Here is a 21773-nt window from a genome sequence, read left to right on the forward strand (position 1 = left end):
AGTGCAAGGGACAAAGAACTCATGGTCTCTAAAGTAGGTGCCAGGAGAGGCTGTTGGTCTGTCTGGTGAAATTCCTGACAGTAGCAGGAGCCCTCAATATTTACTGAGCAAATAAGCAACTATCTAAATGGTGAATGAACTAAAATTGTTAGTGCTATGTCCTTGGGGATACAACCTTGTGCCACTGTAATTAAATATATGAGAATTTGAAATTGTGAATTGTGTAAAATGGGAGATTAAGTTACTTTGCTTATGAAAGATTCTGACAGGAAAATTCTTAGCCCTTCAGATGCACTAGAAAATAATTTAGTTTACATACTTTTTAAAGGACCAGATCTGACAGTCTTTTTAGTAATCAGGCAAATGCGAATTAAAACTAGGAGAAATTTTCACTCAGACTGGCAAAAATTTAAAAGCCAGGTGTTGGCTAAGGATATGAAGAAATTCTGACAACGATGTTAGTAAAGTGCAATTCAAGAGTGATTAGTAAAACCCCCAAAAACACTTCCAGAGTTCTTAAAAAATATTTACTTATTTTCGGAGAGAGGGGAGGGGAGAAAGAGAGGTAGAGAAACATTGATGTGTGAAGGAAACATCAGTTGGTTGCCTCTCACCCGTCCCTAACTGGGGACCTGGCCCACAACCTAGGCATGCGCCCTGACAGGGAATGGAACGCGGACCTTTTGGCTTGCAGGCCTGTGCTCAATCCACTGAGCCACACCAGCCAGGGCTAAAACAAAGGTTTTCATACTGCAGGCTCTACTTAGTAGTTGCATCTAGCATATTTTTTTCTTTTATCTTCCTTTTTCAAATAAAATTAAAAATAAGAGTAGTGTGAGTATTGTTTCCTGAAACATTGGCGTCACTTGCATGTCCGTGTGCATACGGTATAAAAACTGTATTTCAGGTTGTGCTTCACCATCAACAGAGTTTTCAATGTATTGTCCTGGAGAATGTGCATAATGAGTCTCGTACTGATGTTCTCTCATTCAGTCAAGGGTTGCCGAGTGGCAGTTATTCGAGGTACAGTTCCGAGTACCAGGACTCGAAAGCCAGGCAGTTTTACATGCTAGTAGAGAAGCAAAAATAAACAAATAAGATAAATTCAGGTGTGAAACCTTCTGAAAAGAAACAAAAGCTGCCTAACGGCACAGGAAATGAAGGAAGTACCAATTTAGATTAGAAAAACAGGAAAGACTTTTCTGAGGAATGTCTGGGTCAGAAACCTGAACAACGTAGGAGAAGAAGACGAAGAACATGCTGGCTTCAGCATGAACAACTGGTTCACAGCCCCTGCGGTAGTGACCAGGAGAAGCCCCGTATGCTGGACCAGAGAGAGCTAGGGAAAGGGATGGAGAGGGGACAGATGATGTGGGGTCTTCATGGCCATGGGAGGACTTTTAGATCTTACCCCAGGTCAGATGGGAAGGATTCTGATGAAGGGAAGACCCGATCTGCCCCCATGAGCAGTGTGAACTGTAAAGTGAAGGGGAGCAAACGTGGAAGCTGGAGAAGCTTAGGAGCCCCTGGGGGAGAAAATGATGGCTTGGCCTGGGGTCCGAGAGGGATAAGGAAAAGTGGTCAGATTTAGGATATATTATCTTGAAGGTAGAGCTAATCGGACCTAAGGGATGGATGGTTCATTCACACTACATTGTGTATCAAGAAAATATTGCAGACAATCTAAATGCCCTCAGAAGGGAAACGGGTTCATGACCGGTGGTATATTCGTGCAATGGAATTTGAACAGTGGTTCAAATGAATGGCATGGCTTACTTGCATCAGTGTAGATAAATATCTTTTTTGGAAGTTCTTAGTTTATTAATCCTCTCATGAAAATCCCACACAGTTCACCACAGATAAACTCACTGAAGAGCCTTTACTTCTTTCACCAGCACCACCCCTGGCCTTTGCAGTCCCCCCGACTTTCTTCATTTCTTGCCTGTGTTCCTTTCACTGTTTTCTTGAGGTCTTCATCTCAGACAGGCCATGCCATGCAAGTTTATGTTTGGGTTCATTTTTCTTTGCATAACCCAAGGAATCATGCCAAAGCCAGTTGTCAAAATGCCACCATCAAAATGGGTTCTGATTCCAAATACAAAGATGATGTCTTGTACATTTTGGCTAGTTTTTTCCAAATTTCTGTCTTAGGTACTGTTGCCTTCCCAAGATGAAGGCTGTAGATCACTGTTTCTGTTGAGGTCATGTGTTGGTCACGAACTTCCTGGTTCAGACAGTTACCCTGTCATTCGTGAAGCCAGCCGACCCTTAAGCAGCTGGGGCGGGGGGCAGCGGGGCGGGATGAAGGTGTACATTACTCTCGACAATGTTAAATGAAAAAGCAAATTGAAAATATGTCTGTAAGGTATACCCCTTAGGCAAAGTTTAAAAACACAGTACATACATAAGTTGTGAAATTACAAAAACATGGACAAGCCCTGTAGGGTGGAGGTAAACTCCGAGGAGGGGAGGTGGAAGAAACGGGAGGGTAATGTCAGCAAATCTGTTCTTAATGTTTTCTTTAAAAATAAATGGTGTGAAGCAATATGGCAAAGTATTAAATGTGTTAAATGTGAGGGGTCTTTTATATTTTTACTTTCCATGGGTTGTGTTTTTTTGTATGTGTAACATGTTATAATAAAACATTTTTAAATTTTGAAAGATTTGTCCTGTCAATCAAGACCATATACATATACATATATATATATATATATATGTGTAGTGTTAAATATATAATCCCTTCATAGGGTCCTGTAAATGGGAATACACGTTTGTCCTGCAATTTTAGGTACCCCATAAAGGTTTTAAGTTAATTAAAACTATGTTAATCATAGGCTGGTAAATATGTTCATTTTGAAGGAAAGATACAGAATGAATAAGAATGGAAATTCAGCATGCGGGGAATGATGGGGGCCCAGGCCACAGCCACAAGTAGCAGGACGTTTCATAAGAACATACCTGACATACACTGACAGCATTTGAGAGGAGGGCTGTCAATACAACAGTACTCAGCAAATACTGACTATCAGCTAAAATGACTGAGATGGAATTTGAAATCTGGAAAACATTTTAAAATATCAGTCTGCTGTTCAAGAGCTTTGAATTCTTCAAAATGGTATGAACTTTAAGGTTTGTTGTGTTGTCCTGTAGCTTTTACTCACCTTGCACAAAGAATTCCATTTCCTTCCAATATTAAGTTTGAAACTTGGCCCTGAGGTTCTGAGAACCCAGCACTTACATAAACATGTGAGCTGAAGTCAAACTTGAACTGAAGATGATGGGTTTTACAACAAAGAACAACACTAGTAAGATGTGTCCTTTTCAGATGCTATTTCAAAGCAAAGTTAATGTCCCAGTAGATGTGCGCTCAGCCCCACACACCCCTCCAATCAGACAACATCCCATGTAACACGAGCCCAGGCAGCTCTGCAACCCTCAATAGACCATACACACCCCCAGACAAAGGGCTGGAAGGAGTTTCCATTGTTTATGGATACAGACAGATTGCAGTCTGTCAGGTCGCAAATCTCTATTTTAAATAAACCCCTAATTATAGATTTACCTCCCCGTGCCGGCTTTTCAGGGTGCACAAAGGCAAGAAACCTAAAAGGCCTTAAGTTACCCAGCCACTGTGTAGGAGGGTGCAGCCCCTTACCACCCGGGGTTCCGTCTGGTGTAAAAATCCAGCCTCTCCAACTACATGGGTATGTTTGCTTTTGACCACGTGTCCATAGCCTTTTAAGTAGGTCAGTTTGCCGACATCTGATACTTGATTAGAGAAAGAAGTATGGAAAGATGAATGCAGTTGTAGTCATTTTGAACAAGAGAAAATATTTGTTTTTTCCTGGATCAGTAATGTTCATTGTGAAATATTTAACTGCTACTATTAAAACATCATTAACACTGGAGGAGATAACATTGAATTTTAGTTACCAAATCAATCAGTTCCAACTTTATGGAAGCTAAATTATAACTATAACCTAGCTCTGCCTCCATTTCACTACACAAATTTCCCCCCCAACTTCTTCCATAACATTTTTTTAAAAGTTTGCACCTGGCAAGATTTTTTTATTGCAGTGCAGATATCTCTTTAAGATAGTGACTTCATTTCCTTTGGATATATATATGCATAAGTGGGGTTGCTGGGTCATATGGTAGTTCTATTTTTAATTTTTTGAGAAATCTTCCTTCCAATTTATATTCCCACCAGAGTATACAAGGGCTCCCTTTCTCTACACCCTCACCAACACTTGTTGTCTCTTGTGTTTTTTCTCTTGTCTTTTTAATGATAGCTATGTAACAATAACTTTTAAAAAAATACAATGCAAGGAGGTAAAAAAAAGACTAGAAAGATACATGACAAAATGTTAGCAGAGATTTCTTCTGGGCTGAGGGAGTGATTTTTCTTTTCTTTTTCCCCTTTCTGTTCTTTCCAAATGATCTAAATTAGCACAAATGATTTTGAGACATAGGAAGGAGGTACAAAAGAGCGGCCCCTGTCCTTAAAATAATAAAAACAAACAACGTGGTGGGAGAGAGGCTGAGGTGAGTTAGGGTGACTTGAAGAGGATGAAGAATTAGAGGGAGCAGTTGAGTAGGGACCAAGACTGGAAGATTGGGTCAGGGAAGCGAGGGCCTGCTGCTGGGGGCAGCCAGCCACGAGGTGCTTCCCGGTAGTCCTGGGGGCTGCACTGAGCAGGCTCTGCATTGCCATCCGTAGGCATCTGGCAAGATTTGTGTTTGCTTTTACCCAAGAGCTTTGTGTTTGTTTTTAATTTGATCATGCTCCCCTTTAGAAACAACTATGGTATAACCACCCCCCCTTTAAAAAAAAAAAGGTGTGAAAAATCTCTATTCATCAAACAGGTGAATTATTCTAAACTGTCCTAGTTGTGAATTTCTCAGGTCACTGATTTCATCAGATCTGTTCCCTTTAAGCAGCTCTTCGGAAAGATAATTGTTGCAGAGAGAGGAAGTTTAATATTAGATGAAAGGAGATTTACGGATTGTCTGTAGACTGGTTAATTTCTGGAGTGAACAAAATTCAAGATGTTAGTGGGGGCCCGAGAGAAGAGCTTGGTCTGCACTTGACCTGCAGTATGCAAAACCAGTCTACAGCAGTCCTCAAAAAATTAAACAGAATTACCAGGTGGTCTATCAGCTCTACTGGTCAGATGGCTGGATTTCAGCCTTTCCTTTGTTTTCTCTCTCTGAGAGTCCCTAAAGGTAACTGTGAATAGCAATGGTTCATCTTAATCTAATTGTTTTGAAAGCAGCTTTCCATCATCTTCAAATATAAAGCACACAGACAGCTTTACCAGTTGCTCTGGGATTCCATATATCCCAACCTACAGAAATCATTAAACAAAAGAAACTGTCCTGGCTGGAGTAGCTCAGTGGATTGCGCACGGGCTGCAAACCAAAGTATCGCAGGTTCGATTCCCAGCCAGGGTACATCCCTGGGTTGTAGGCCATAACCCCCAGCAACCGCACATTGATGTTTTTCTCTCTCTATCTCCCTCCCTTGCATCTCTAAAAATAAATAAATAATTAAAAAAAAGAAAAAGAAACTGACAGACACCAGAAAGTTTACCTTTCCTTAGACTTTCAGAAAAACAGTTGGTACCATGCCCAGAACACCCATAGTGTAGGTGCCCCCCCCCCAAATATATATGTCCTTGTCCTAATTCCCAAACTCTGTAAATGTTATCTTCTTTGGAAAAAGGGTGTTTGCAGATGCTATTGAGGATCTTGAGATAAGACCATCCCAGATTACTGGAGTTGCCCTAAACCAATGGCAAGTGTCCTTATAAGGGACACAGAGAAGTTTATGTGAGGATGGAGGCGGAGGTTGCGGTGAGTAGCCACAAGCCGAGGAATGAAGACAGCCACCAGAAGCTGGAAGAGGCAAGGAAGAGACTCTGTCCTTGAGCTTCTGGAGGGAGCACAGTCCTGCCAATAACTCTTTCAGACTTCTGGTCTCCAGAATTGTGGGAAAATACATTTCTGGTTTTTTTAAGCAGCCTAGTTTGTGGTAATGTTTTACCGCAGCCACAGGAAACCAAAACAACACCATCAGCTTCCAGTCTGTAATACAAAAAAGAGGAGTCCAGACAGAGCCAACTCCACCAGGGCTCTTATCTAAAGACAGGATTGCCATCACAACTCCAGTGACAACCTAGACTAGGTCTTTAAGACTTTACTCTGAAAGGAAATAGCTAGAATAACAAAGCTTTGCCAATTTCCAACTAGTATTCATGACTTACTGAACCAGTGCTATGGAGTGAATGTCTGTGTCCCCACCCCCAATTCCTATGTTAATGTCGAATCCCTAAGGAGATGGTGTGTGGAAGTGGAGCCCTTGGAGGTGATCAGGTCATGGGGCTGGTGCCCTCATGAATGGGATTAGTGCCCTTAGAATAAGAGACATGAGAGAGACCTTGTTTTCTTTCCCTCTCTGCTCTCCACACAGGAGGATACAAGGAAGGGACAGCCACCTACAAACCAGAAAGCAGGCTCTCCCCAGACTCCAGGTCTTCTGGCACCTTGATAGTGGATTTACTAGCCTCCAGAAATGTGAGAAGTAAATGCTTGTTGTTTACGCCACCCAGACTACAGTATATTTATTATAGCAGCGTGAACAGCTGCTGTAACAGTAAAAACGGAACAGCCAGCTTTACCGTTTCTAATTTTCCCAAGTTTTGGATAGTTCTCCTTAATACTGTCTTACTGGTCCTTTGGTCTCTTGTGCTTCCTCATAACACTGATTCACAGCAAACTTTGATGTGTCATGCACTCAGAGCATCCTTTTGCCTTTGAGCTTACCATTGACCAGCATTATCTCTTAGTATTAACGAGAGATTAACTAACCAAAAGAAAGAAAATGATTGGCATAGTGAGTTCATCTTGTGTATGTCTATATGGGGCCACTAAGTTTTTGTGGATCTGCAGACCCTATGTCAGTGTGTCCATGCTGTGGTGCCTGGGAGCAGGGGACATTACTGCGTGGTGTCAAATGTGGTGCTCAAGCAGTGGGGACTGGGTATTCGGATGCTGTCTGGTACAGTATAAAGGTAAAGAGTTTGAATTCTACCCAAGTGCTAACAGTATCTCTGACATCCACATGTTTTATGACCTCAGGCATGTTAATTTCTCCTTATCTCAATTTTACTCTCCAATCTATGTACTGGAGATAATCATCCAAGTTGCCTCATAGAGCTGGTGTGTTGGCATATAGTAAGTGCTCAATACATCTGAGCTATTATTAGGGCTCTAATCTGCCATTTAAGCTATTTAACTTTTTCCCTTATTTTTATTTTTTTTTGCTTCTGTTTTGTTTTTCTGCCTTTCTGTGGGTTACTTGAACCTTTTTTAAATTCAATTTGTCTTATTTATAATATTTTTAGTGTATCTCTTCATTAGTGTTTGCTCTAGGTATTACATTATCACAGGGCACCTTCAAAATCAGTGGGAATTTTCTACAAGTTTAAGCTATTATTGTGGAGCCTGATGAGCACATAACTTTTCCCATTCTGCTGTTCCAAAGGTATCTTAGACTAACCTGATTCAAACATCACGTTTCTAACCATAAGCTCACATTTCTATTCCCATTATATATGTATATATTTTAAATATTTTATTTATTTTCAGAGAGGGAAGGGAGGGAGAAAGAGAGAGAGAGAAACATCAATGTGCAGTTGATGGGGGTCATGGCCTGCAACCCAGGCATGTACCCTGACTGGGAATCGAACCGGCAACACTGTGGTTCACAGCCCGCGCTCAATCCACTGAGCTACACCAGCCAGGGCTCCATTATGTATTTTTTAAAAGCTCCTAAAATTATATCCAACTACTGTATCTGGATAGTAGAGAGAATAATATGGGGCAATGTTAAAGGTACTTGTCAGTCTTAGAGTTTGCAACCTGCTATCCACACCATCTCTAATTCTATTACAACCCTCTTCTGCCATTCTACAGCCTGTGGAATAAGTGGTACCTTTAACCACCATCAACATTGCTGATATAATATTTATTAAATATTTATTATTAATATACTTATTAAAATATGTGAAAATACTAAAATATTTAAGTATATACATCTTTATTAAATGAATGAGGACATTTAAAAATAAATTTCTGAGAATTAAATTAATTGTAGGATGAGCTCAGCTTACTATGAGCCTTGCTCCAAGAAAACCAGATCCCACATTTTCCTGCCTTCCGTTAACACATTAGCAAAGCACTGGGTAGTCTCCACGGAAAGGGCAGGTACACTGACGCAAGATCGTTGCTGTGTGTTGTTATCACCCCAGTAATTACATAACTTCAACTCAAGACCAATGTTGTACTTTTTTATTTCTAGCTTCTTTTGTTAGAGTCACAGTTTTAGCTTTCCTCATAGTTTTCAAATACATGTATCCAAACTTTCACAGCATTATGAATGTAGTTCTTTGGCTTGTTTTTGAGGACACCAATTAGATTCTCTTCCTTTTAACAACAGCACTCTAAATCTCTTTTTTAATCCTATCATTTTACACTCTTTTCTCACTGGTTATAGTCTTGCTCTCTCTGACCTCCTAAATATCTCTTATATCCAGTTTTATGCTCGCCCCTTCCTCTGAGCCTACCTGAACAATATTAACTTCGACCCTCATCATTTCATGACTGGAATAGCTTCCAAGCTGTTCCCCTAAAGCCAGCTTTCTTTCTCCCTTCCCGTGTATCATCCATCTGCTGCCAGAGTGATTTTTCTAAAACACAAATTTTATATTGTTTCTTTGCTCAAAACCCTGTTGCCTTCAGGTGACAACCCAAACACCTTACTTAGTTAGGCCTTTCAAATTCTAGCCCAAGAGGCTCCTGCGACCTCCTCTGTTTCCATGAAACCATCCCTGGTGCACCTGCCTGCGCCTCTTTCTGCTCCCCTGCTTGGTGGTCCTGATCAGCAGAGCACCTTGCCATTTCCACTCATGACACCTCATCAACCCCTCAGTCACTAATGCGGTTGTTTGGTGACACTTGTAGCTGCAGATGCTGGTCTTGCTGGGGAGGGCAGAGCCTCTTCCCCACCCCCCACCCCCTGTTTTTACAATTCTTTCGTTAAATCACAAAAGAAGCAGCCCATTCTGAGGAACAACTAAGGAGAGACCAGTTTCACCAGGCCCGCTGGGAGACCATCTGAGTGGAATCTTTGTGTTCCTCTCCAAAGCAGCCCTCTGGGCCCCCAGCTTCATGAGTGTCCTCAGAGATGCCTAACCTAGCCTGAGTGTCCTGTCAGAGTCATCACTTTCCCACTAGGTGACATTTACCAAGGGAAAGGATTCAGATCTTCCAAGGCTGGACCTGTGCCCCTGGGCCAGATGACAATTCTGGATTTCTTTTCATTTGGTTCTGACAGCTCATGAAGTGAGTACGTGTTTGTGGCTATAGATATTATATGCCGTGATGGTGAAAAGTATTATTTTGGTTTACTAAGTGTAACTATTAAACATTGTTATAGCAAAAAGGAGCTGTGAATGAAGATGACTGCGTGGACTATTAATAACTCTACCAAATTTCCAACAGCAGTTTCTTCTCTCTGGAAATCTGGGTGAGGGTGGGATGGGGATGTGATTCTCCTCCTCACTTCCACCATCTTTCACCTGACCTGTGAGCTCTTGTGGAACTCAGATTTCTAGTGGGCTGGGTTTTGTTTTGTTTTTTATTATTGCTGTTGTTATTGTAATAAAATATACATAAAATTTACCACTTTAAGTACAATTCAGTATCACTGAATACACTCACAGTGTAGTTCAACCATCACCATTGTCCGTTTCCAGAGCTTTTTCGTCATCCCGAACAGAAGCTCTGTGCTCATTAAATAAAAACTCCCCATCCCCTCCTCCCTTGCCTCTGTGCCCACACTCTACCCTTAACCTCTACTAATGAAATCGAAGGCGTGGTTTAAAACTGCCCACAAAAGACACGTGCAGGCCCACACAGTTTCACTGGAGATTCACCAAACATTTAAAAAATTAAGACAAAATTAATTAAGCTTAAGACAGTTTGCGGGAAGATATTACAAACTACATATGTGATTAAAAAAAAACAGAATCTAAAATATATAAATAAATCTCGAAACTCAACATTAGAAAAGCAAATAATCTAACTTGAATGTGTACAAAACACATGAGGAGACATTTTACAGAGAAAGGTAGATATCTGATATTTTTTAAAAAGCACATAAAAAGACATTTGATGTCATCAACTGTCAGGGAAAGACAAATGAAACCCGAAATGAGATGACCGCTGTCCACCTCGCAGAGCGGCCACATTGAGCATGCGCGGAGCCGCCCACCGAGGGGCGGCGAGGGTGGAGGAGGGCTGCAGCCGTACCCGGTGCCGGTGCGAACACAAAACGATAGAGCTGCTCCAAGGGAACAAAGCTGGCAAATGCCAGGTAGCCCTGCAGTTGTGCTCCCTGGGCATTTACGCCAGAGAAATAAAGACTAATGTTTATACAAAAACGTCTACACGAATTTTCATAGTAGTGGAACACTAAGAAAAAATCCAGGCTTTTTAATGTATTTATTTCCGTTTGTATTATTTTTAACTTTTATGAAATTGTCCTTTTTATGAAATCGATACAGGTAACATCAGACGTCCTTTAATGGCAGAATGATTAAAACAACTGTGGTATACCCATACTTGGGAATATTACTCAGCAACAAAACAGCACAAACTACAGATACGTACATCAACCTGGATGAATCACTCTGAGGTATAAAAGGAAATCCCAAAAGGTTACATGCTGTACGACTCCATTTATTTTTGAAATGATAAAATCATAGAAATGGAGAACAGATTAGTGGAGGCCAGGGGTTCAGGAGGGGATGAGGGCAGAAGGGAAATAAGTGTGGCTGTAAAAAGGTGTCATGAGGAACCATTGTGATGACAGAAATGTTCTGTATCTTCATTGTATCAGTGTCAGCATCCTGAGACATTGTACTAAAGTTTTGCAAGAAGATAACCTTGGGAGAACCTTGGTAAAGGGGCATGGGGTTTCTGTTATTTTTTTACAACTGCATGTGAATTCACATTTATCTCAAAAATAAAAAGTTTAATTAAAAATAAAGCTGTTAGCCCTGGCTGGCGTAGCTCAGTGGATTGAGCGCAGGCTGGGAACCAAAGTGTCCCAGGTTCAATTCCCACCCAGGGTACGTTCCTCGGTTGCAGGCCAGAACCCCCAGCAACTGCACACTGATATTTCTCTCTATCTCTCTCTCCCTCTCTCTCTCTCTCTCTCCCCCTCTCTCTCCCCCTCCTTCCCTTCCCTCTCTAAAAATAAATAAATAAAATCTTTTAAAAAATAAAAATAAAGCTTTTAAGCATACAATTACTGAAGTTCTCTGTAAAGTAACACTTAAAATAAAGCTACTGTTCCTAAAGCAGGCCAATCGATTTTTTTTTTTTTGCAAAGACGTAGAGACAAATCAAATCAAATCAAATAGCCTAAGAATAAAAGCACTTGTGAGGTTCTGCTCCAATATGGTATACAAGCTCCAATAGGACCAACACTCACACACTATATAAAAATCAGTTGCCTGAAGGTACTACAGAACAACCAAAGCCAGCAGAACCGCAGAGTTGAAAGGAGGAAATAGCTCTGTATGAGTTTCCCGTTTTCATGACTTTTCACCTGAGGGTAATCCTTAGTTGGCATCAGACAGGTTGGCTAAAACTCGTACAGAAAACTGCAGTCTTGCTGGTTTGAAGAACCAGAGTTTGAAGTGATCATAGCAGCTGGAAACCAAGGGGAAAATCTCAGCAGGAAGAGAATCATAGAGGGCTAGCCTCAAAGTCTGCACATGCCTTCTGCCCAAATCTTTGCCTGATTCCTCAACTGCGTGCATGTCAGACACATCCAAGAAGTTCATCTATGGTTAAAAGAACTAAGCAGAGATTTCAGCTGCTGCCAACTTCAGGGGAATCTGAGTATGAAGTTCAAAGCAGGCCTAGTTAACTTTTTGTTAAAACAATCAAGACTCTTTGAAAGAATAAAACAAAATCCAGTGTCTCTACGATGATTATTTATACTATCTGGCATAAAGTCCAAAATCACTAGACATTGTGGGAGCAAAAGAAAACATGAGTCATAGGCAATCAATACAGACTGACATCAGGATGCCCCAGATGTCGAAGTTAGTGAACAAAGAATGTAAAACAGCTATTATAACTATGCTCAATAACATAAACAATAATATCTTGAAATTAACAAACAAGAGATCACGAAGAAATCAAAAGTATAAAAACAAATGAAAATACTAAAGCTGAAAAATAAAATAACTTAAATACAATATTGAATGGATAGGCTGAATAGCAGACTGGAGATGATGTAAGAATAAGTAAACATAAAGATAAATGATTAGAAATTATCCAGTCTGAAGAACAGAGAAGAAATGTAATTGAGGAAAAGATTAGAACAGGGACTTAGTGACCTATCAGACAATATAAAACCATTTTACCCTTTGAGTAATTGGAGTACTAGATGGAATGCAGGGAGAGAATAGGGCATAAAAAACAGAAGGAATAATGGCTGAAAATTTCCCAAATTAATAAATTCAAGAAGTTTAGCAAACCCCATACAAGATAAATATAAAGAAAACCACATCTGTGATATCCTTGGTAAGTTTTCTGAAAACCAAAGAAAACGAGAAAAATTTAAAAACAAATTTTTTAAATACATTATATACAGAAGAATATAGTGCAAACGACCATTAACTTCTCTTTAAAAGTTTTGTTATTCAAGTATTCCAAAATATGGGTTTTAGTGTCAGTCAATTTTTGCATATGACCAGCCAAAAAAAGACAGTAAGGACACATGTTCATGAAACCAGGCTCTGAACAGCATTATTAGGAATTTTTTTCTTCAGTCCCATCCTTCAAAATAGATCAAAGAACAAGTTACTCCACAGTGGATTGACTAAACCCTAGCTACTTGAGAAAATAAAATGTTGCCTTCATTATATATAAATAAGTATTTGCACCATGTTGTCATACCAACCCTTGAAAAGCTGGGGTAGAAAGAACTGGTAGCAGAGCCTGCGAAAAGGATAGCTGATTAATTGGATTATCGCCCTGACAGCCCCTTCTTCTAATCTCTAGTCAAGCTGTCTCCCTAGGGGTGTATTTTCTTTATGTTCTTTGGATAATAAAAGTGTTACTATTCAGGTTATATTGACCTGATCCAGGACTAAAGTCAGATGACTTAAAAGAAAAAATTTGTAACTCTCCTCAGGATCAAGATCAATGTAGAAAAAAAGAAAGGTATTCTTTTATATAGATATACCTGAAATTGAAGTTTCATCAGGCACATTCAAACAAATGAACTTACAGTGGTGTTTTAAAGCTACCTCCACTATGGTTGGAAATAGAAAGCAAAAATGAAATAAAAAACATAAATCAGAAGTGGAATTGAACAGGTTATATTGATTCTTACAAAATTTGACAATCTCTAAGGATAAAAACATCTCAGGGAATCAAAGACAGAAGAACATAGAATGGCTGTATTCTCAACAACGTCCACATTAAAGTTGTAAAACCTGACTCGAACAATGGCAGTGGGCTGAGGGCTGCAAGGCTTTGAATTCTCTAATCTCTATTTCCTTCTCTGCTCAGCTCTAGACTGCTGCTCACCACTGTCCCCTGGTCAGGGGAAGTCTGTTACTGAACAGTATTTTTCTGACTTCAGTCATCCCATCACTGTTGTCTCATGTTTTGCCCCAACTGTATAACCCTTGTATTATTAGTTCTCAGTAGATTTCTTTATACTGAGAAGAATGTTTCATGTTTACCTAGCCTTTACATTATATTCTTCACATTTAACTTTTTTTTACTTGTATAAAACTTAAAATTATAGCTATACCTGGAAAAGCAGTATAATTAGCCATCAATAAAATGACAGATGGACAAAATATATAAAACATGAAAAGGCCCCACATAGCAAGAATGATCCTGAGAAAGAAGAACAAAGTTGGGGGAAATCACGCTAATATCAAACTATACTACAAGGCTATAGTAATCAAAACAGCATGGTGCTAGGATAAAAACAGGCACATAGATCAATGGAACAGAAGAGAGAGCCCAGAAATAAACCCACACCTTTACAGTCAATTAATATTTGGCAGAGGAAGCAAGCACATACAATGAGATAAAGGTAGTTTATTCAATAAATAGTGTTGGGAAAATTGGACAGACATGTGCAGAAAATGAATCTAGACCGCTTTCTTACACCACACAGAAGAATAAAATCAAAATGGATCAGATACTTAAATGTTACACCCCAAACTATAAAAATCCTAGAAGAAAACATAGGCAGAAAAATCTCAGACATTGCTTACAGAAATTTTTTATTGGATGTATCTCCCTAGGCAAGACAAACAAAAGAAACAATAAACAAACGGGCAACATCAAACTAAAAAGGTTTTGCACAGCAAAGGAAATCATCAACAAAATAAAAAGACAACCCACAGAATGGGAGAACATATTCACTAATACATCTGATAAGGGATTAATATCCAAAATGCATAAAGTACTTACAAAACTCAACACCAAAAAAGTCCAAACAACCCAATTAAAAAATGGGCAAAGGACCTGAATAGACACTTCTGCAAAGAGGACATACAGACGGCCAATAGAGATATAAAAAAATGCTCAATGTCACTAATCATTAGAGAAAAGCAAATTAAAACCACAATGAAATATCATCTCACACCTGTCAGAATGGCCATCATCAATAAATCAATGAACAACAAGTGCTGGAGAGGATGTGGAGAAAGGGGAATCCTTTTGTGCTGTTGGTGGGAATGCAGACTGGTGCAGCCACTGTGGAAAACAGTATGGAGATACCATACTGCTTTTGACCCAGCAACCCTGCTTCTGGGACTCTGTTGTACTCCTGAAACTAATATAGTATTGTAGGTCAACTGTAATTGGAAAATAAACTAATTTTTAAAGATTTATTTATTTATTTATTTAAGACAGGGGAAGGGGGAGAGAGAGGGAAAGAAACATCAGTATGCAATTGCCTCTCTCATGCCTCCCACTGGGGACCTGGCCCGCAACCCAGGCCTGTGCCCTGATTGGGAATTGAACCTGCGACCCTTTGGTTCACAGGCTGGCATTCAATCCACTGAGTCACACCAGCAAGGACATAAATTAATTTCTTTTATAAAAGGCAGATAATTTCACAGGTCACAGGATAATTGCAAGTGGGAGTAAATGATACCTGGGAGCAGTGCATTTGTTCATACACTCTCTCCGTGTAAGCCAGGCTGCCCTAGAATTTAACTTGCAAAGGCTCTCCAGTCTTTGCAGTGGGCCTCATAGACTTCATGGCCCAGCAACAAGTGTCTCATTCTGACCCTGTACCCCTTGTACTTAGTTAACCTAGGGTAACTCTTCTCAGAAAGTAGACCAGAAATAGCGGCCAATGAAAAATAATATGTACTCTTTGTTTTAAATGGTTTATTTGCATTTTGAGAACTCCCTTCTTAGGAAATACTGGTGTCAAAGAGCTTTTGCTTCACAAAGGAAAGTGCTTTGAAAGGACAGTTTCTTTCTTACTTTTCTAGGCTTTGTAACTGCTCAGAAACCTTGTTTTCTTTACTCTGCTCCCCCCTTTTTTTGTTGTTTTCCTTTGACTCAAACTGTCTTTACCCAGTGCCCTGACTCACCCACCTCCCTCTCCCTTGTTTAATCGTTAAGCCCTCAGCACAATGAGGCTCATGTCGGCATCTACTAGTCTTAGAAACAAGGTCCTGGGTCTACTGACTACAGAGGCACAGTTTTCTATCAAACTAAAGATAATATCTTGGCCTCAGTTGCGTTTTAGCTCCAGATCCAGGAAGGCAGAACAATCCTACTAAACAAACCCTGGCAAAGTCAGAAAGGACAGCTCCATGGCTGACATGGGGACCAGACGCAATGGTCAGTTACCCCCTACCCTGGCACCAGCCAATCAGGTCAGACCACATCCCCAACTCTCTCAGTCACCGTGATTAATGATTCCTCCCCCATCCCCCGTATGGCCCTTCCCCTGGAAGCCACTGGGGAGCCAGGTCTTTGAGCATCAGCTCACCCATGACTCTGGGCACACTGCCATCTCCTTCAAGTCCTTACTTTCTTGGCTGCAAACTCCTGTTCATGTCTTACTGGGCTTTAATGCACACAGGCAAACAGACCCGTCAGTCCAGTAACAAGTTCATTAGTGTGGACAGAAAAGGGCTTTGGAGAAAGTAACCGCACAGGGTGAACTGATGAAAAATTCCTAACTGGGGAGCCCACGGTGGGTAGCCATGCCCAGGCATATAACATTTTAGTAAAAGGTTGATCTTTGCCTTAAGCAAGCCCTGTCAGTTGTTTCTGTGCAAAGGTTAACTCGCCCTTGAAATAAGCTGTACCTCCCCTCAGTGGTGCACACCATCTTGCTAACTGTCCTGTCATCCAGTCCTCACCTTGCCTTCTCCTACCTCCATATAATCTTCTTTACGTTCTCTCCTTAATTTCTACTGCATAAAAGAAACTGTAAAACTGTTATTCTCCAGGGCATTTGAGATTTTGCTCCCCAGCATATGTAGCCAGTTTGGCTCCACAAGCATGAAAATTCTCTACAGGTTTGGCCGCTTCTTCCAGCTCCATTTAGTGGTTTAGTGTTCCCTTTCTGAGCCCCCGTCAAGAAGACTATGTCATCCCCTCAACTGATCTCACCCCACCCATTAAGATCCTTGAGAATAGAGACTTTGTGTTCCTGATGCCCAGCACAGGAATGGCAAGGGAGTTTCTTTTTGTCTTTTTCTTTCTTTTTTTCCTTTAAAAAAATAATATATTTGATGTTGTTTGAGGTGATGAAAGCCACGGAGTGGAGTCTGAATGCTGTTGAAGACAAAGCCTTCTTCTTTTTATTTTAATCCTCACCTGAGGACATGCTGACTGATTTTAGAGAGAGGGGACAGGAAGAAGAGAACATCAGGGTGAGAGAGAAACATCAGTTGGTTGTTTCCTGTATGCTCCCCAACTGGGACCGAGCCCACAGCCTGAGCGCCCTGACTCAGAACTGAGCTGAGACCCTTCAGTTTTCAGGACAACGCTCCAACTGAGCTGCACCAGCCAAGGCAAGAGTTTCACTTTCTGAGTATAAACTCTGATGAACTGGAGCACTGAGAGTGCTACTGATCCTGGGGTAGGAGAGGGGAACCTCAGCCACCTGACTCTAGCTTTCTAGGGATCAATAAAGTAATGAATTAATGGCCACAACAGTGCATTCTCCCCTGAGTGTTCATCCTGGCTGAGAGCTGCCTCGGTTTCTTGTGTACAAAAACAGCCCTGTAGACCTCCGCCTTTTCAGCGGGAAAGAACTCTTCTGACCCTTCCATTCTTGCAGGAATGACTCAACGCAGCTTTCAGTGCCTGAGTGTCCTGCCAAGCCCGGCCCCCACCACCACAGCCTGACCAACTCAAGTCTCCAAATGACACCCACCACTTCCACATCACACTTACCACACAGGAGACGTGTATGAATTCTCTTAGCTCTCATTTCAGTCCACCAGTGTCTAACTTGGAGGCAAAAGCCGCAGCTCTTGCAGCCCACGGTGGCACTGCCCCGCCCACACCTCACTTCTCTGGGAGCCGAACACTGCTGTAAAGATCATGCCGGTGAAGGCTAGTGTCATTCTAAATTCGTGACGTCTAATATACGGTGGGTTCTCAATGCCACTAATGAATGCTTCATAGGTTCCAGGTCAGTTCCTTTATTGAATCCGCGGAGACTTACCAAACCATTCATCCTCTCTCCACTCTTACCTTGTTTTGCTGAGGAGTCTACCTCCTACTTAAGTTGGAAATAAAGATGCAATTTCTCACCTATTTTCCACCTAACGAACATCTCTGCAGTTTCATCTATTTTTAACTTGCCTCCTTATCTTCTGTTGTTCAAGACAGTCTCCACCTATGGTTTAAATCAGTGTCCTCTGAGTGTGGTTTCTGGCCCATAGTTTTAGCTGGGATCTTGGAACTCGTTAAAAATGCAAATTCTTACACGTTCCCCACCCCCCCCCTCCTGAATCTTCCACTCTAGGGATGGGCCCAGCAGGCAGCTGTAACAAGCTTTCTAGGCTGTTCTGAGGCAAATAAAGTTTGAGAATCTCTGGTGCAGACTTCGTGTTCTGAGGATTTGCTTGTTCTTTCATTGATCTTTACTCTTCCTCCTTTTCACATAATATTTTCTCTTCTGGAAATCTATCCTAAAGACATAATCTAAAATAAAGACATGGCTTCATATATAAAGATGTTCGTTACAGTATTATTTATAACTGGGAAAAATTAGAAGCAAGCCCGATGTCCATGATGGTGAGAAATTACTAAGACAGGACAATGGCATATAAGCATTAATTTAAAAAAGTTCAAGTTTCTAATTTTACAGAGAAATTATGCCATAATATTAAATTTCAAAAAATTTAAAGGACATATGAATATACAAAGGCTACTTGAAAAGGTTTTATTTACATATTTATTTTAAAGTTTAGGTTTTTAAAAAACAAGACTTTATTTATGTATTCCTGGGGTGGAGGGGAGGGAGGTAAAAAGAGAGGGATAGAAGCCTTGATGTGAGAGAGAAACATTGATCAGTTGCCTCTCGCATACCCCCAGCCGCAGACCCAACCCAAAACCTAGGCATGTATTTCAAACCTGCCTGGCCGGGAATCAAACCCTGCAGCCTGTGACTTTGCAGAAGGATGCCCAAACCAACTGAGCCACACAGGTCAGGGCTAAAGGTTCCTTTGATACCAGTAATTAGCTACCGTATTTTGCCATGTAGAATGCACACTTTTTTGCCCAAATTTCAGAGGGAAAAATGAAGATGGGCATTATACATGGGTAGTACTAATTCCATATCTACATAAAGGCTTTTAATTCTTTTATTTTTGCTTATGCATTAAAAACATAACTTTAGAAAGCAATAACCTTCTCCATATGCAAAATAATACCCTAGAATACAAAAAAATCGATATTGTTTCTAAATATAAATTTTAAAAACTGAATTAAAAAATTAAAGTGAAAGGTTTTTTTCCTGAAAGTTTGGGTCAAACATGTAGGCATGCATTATACACAGCAAAACATAGGTGTGTTTCCTTAGCAAACCCCACCCAACTCACAGTAACAGGGGTTTCTTTTGTCTTTGTTTTTGTTTGTTTTTAAAAGAGAAAACCACAGGATCAAAGAGATTAGGAGAGGAAACAAATGCAAAAACAGTGTAGAAACTGAAAGAGAGAGTGGAATCTTAACCAAATGGAGAAAATGGGTTCCTTAGCTAGGTATCAGTGAAGAAAACATGGAAACAGACCCGTTTACAGGTATGGGGGTTGGGGAGGGAGCAACTTGACCTTCAGGGTTCTTTCAGCTGGTCTGATAATCAGAGACACAAGTCAGATTAGCCAGGGCAAATGAGCAAATAAAACTATGTGCATACACATGGGAACCCTGCATACACGAGGGGGTCAGGGAGCCCACGTACACACCAGGTTCTGAGACAGAAAGAAAATGTGTTACATGTAAGTGACATTCTGAGCTAGGGATGAGGCCAAGGCTGAGCAGCTCCAGAAGGAATTGCAGGGAGAGCATGTGTTCAGTCATCAGTAGTTTGCCCTGCCATGTAGTTAGGTTATCTCTAATCATCTCTTAAGGGCAAGGCCCCTAATTAAAATTCTTCAAGGTAGTTAAAGCAGGGAGGGGGCACAGAAGTTTGTCTTGAGCTCACAGGTTCTTGGTTGTCTTTAGTTAAAAAAAAAACAACAAACCCATACACAACAAAGGCACATCTTGGGGTGATATGTGCTCAACCCCCACACAGGGCAGAATTCCCAAATGATTGAGGAGCTGATAGCATTGTATTTCTTTCAGAGTACAAGTGAGCTACAAACAGGAAGAGTGATGGAAGCTCCAGGAGCAGCTGGAGCCCCAGCCCCTCCCTGGAAAAGGGAGGATTTTGATCTGCTGTGGGTAACACAAAGGGCCACTGAAGTGAGGAAGTCCACACCTGACAACAGGTGATTAATGACAGTTCACACGGAGAATATCGAAGATCAAGGCCTCCAGCTTCCACCCCTATTTTGACTCCTAGAGCTCTGGCCACCAGGCATGAGGGCCAAAAGGGAACGTGTTTTGGGGGTACTAGTCAAAAAGGTCCAAGAGATAAGGTCTGGCCAGGGAATCCCCAAGAAAACAGGGCAGCTAAACACCTCTACCAGTGCTTTTCAAGCTACGGTGACAAGATATTACTGCGTCATGAAATCGATTTAATTAGGTTTGTTCATAAAATGGAAAGGAGCATATGAGAATGTATGCCATATAATAAAATATTGCTCAAGTATTGTGAAACTTTTATTTAAGGCACACACATTCACATACAAAAGGTTATTATGTAAAGTGAATTTCTTAATGTTTACTTGGCCAGAACTGCTCTATGGTGAGATCACAGTTGATAAGCAACACTCATGTGTTCTGAGCTTCCTATCAGCTTTTCTTTCTCACTGTAAAAGCTGACATCGGAGGAAAGCATGTCATATGAAAAACAGAGACAGAAAACCAACAGAGAGAGAGAGAGAGGGAGGGAGATCAACTTGGTAAAATAGAAACTGCAGAGAAAAATAAACATTAAAAATGACATTAATATCCTCAGAGAGATGAGAGGATATTAAACAAGAATAAAGTGCTATAAAGAAGAAATGAATATTCAGATAAAATAAAAGGAAAACTTTTAAAAATAAATAATAAATTACATGAAAACCTCAATTATATGTGTTGGAAGATAGATTTGAGAAAACTTTACTTACAACCTTTGTATCCCTTTCTGTCACCAAGTCTACACAACTCAAATAATAATGAAAGATTTGTTAAATGACTGACTCCCTGGACTAATGACTGTAACACAGAGAGGTTAAGTAATTTGCCCGAGGTCACATAGGGAATTTGCAGGTATTACAAACCAGGTCACCAGGTTACCATATACCACAACAGTATATAAATATCTAAATATTTACGTGTATTTTGTTTTATAGAAGGACATGTTTTGTTTGCCTTTTGACACGTTGGCAGGGGGCTGCCTGGTCTGACATCTGAACACAGGTGTTTTGATCTGAATTCAGGGTCTTGTCGGTCAAGTTGAGAGTGTCAGCTCCTCTGTGTCTCTTACTTCTGTGGAATTACTGGATGCTCAAAGGATATTGTTAAAGACCGATTATCAGGGGATCAGGAGGGAGCTATTGTGTAGTGAGAAAAGATCAACTTACAGAAACAATCAGAGCATCTTAACTCTTTATTACATAGTCTGTGTTAAAAGCAAGTGTTACATCGCCTGCCCTGGAACCTACAGATGCAGCAGTGGGGCACTGGGCTGCCTGTGGTCCTCAGCCTGCCCCGTTCTGGCACGCTCCCCCTGGGGCTGACAGTGGGCCTGCTGTTTTGCCACACCACATGTTTACACACAGTTCAATACAGTCTCCACAGACTGTTGTTAACTTTGGACATCCCAAACTCCTCCTACATAACCCCCAATTTGTCACAACCAACAGCACAATTCTCAGAGCTCTGGAAGTTTGCTAGAATAAAAAATTAGACAAAAATGCTTCCACATTTCACATAGCCCCTCACCAAATATTTCAGGCAATATCCATTCCCCACCCCACCCACCCAGAGAGCGTGGGATTTTCTTCCAATTTATTGATATAAAATGTCAGGAG

The sequence above is a fragment of the Phyllostomus discolor genome, chromosome 4, assembly GCF_004126475.2.
Source record: "Phyllostomus discolor isolate MPI-MPIP mPhyDis1 chromosome 4, mPhyDis1.pri.v3, whole genome shotgun sequence".
NCBI lineage: Eukaryota > Metazoa > Chordata > Mammalia > Chiroptera > Phyllostomidae > Phyllostomus > Phyllostomus discolor.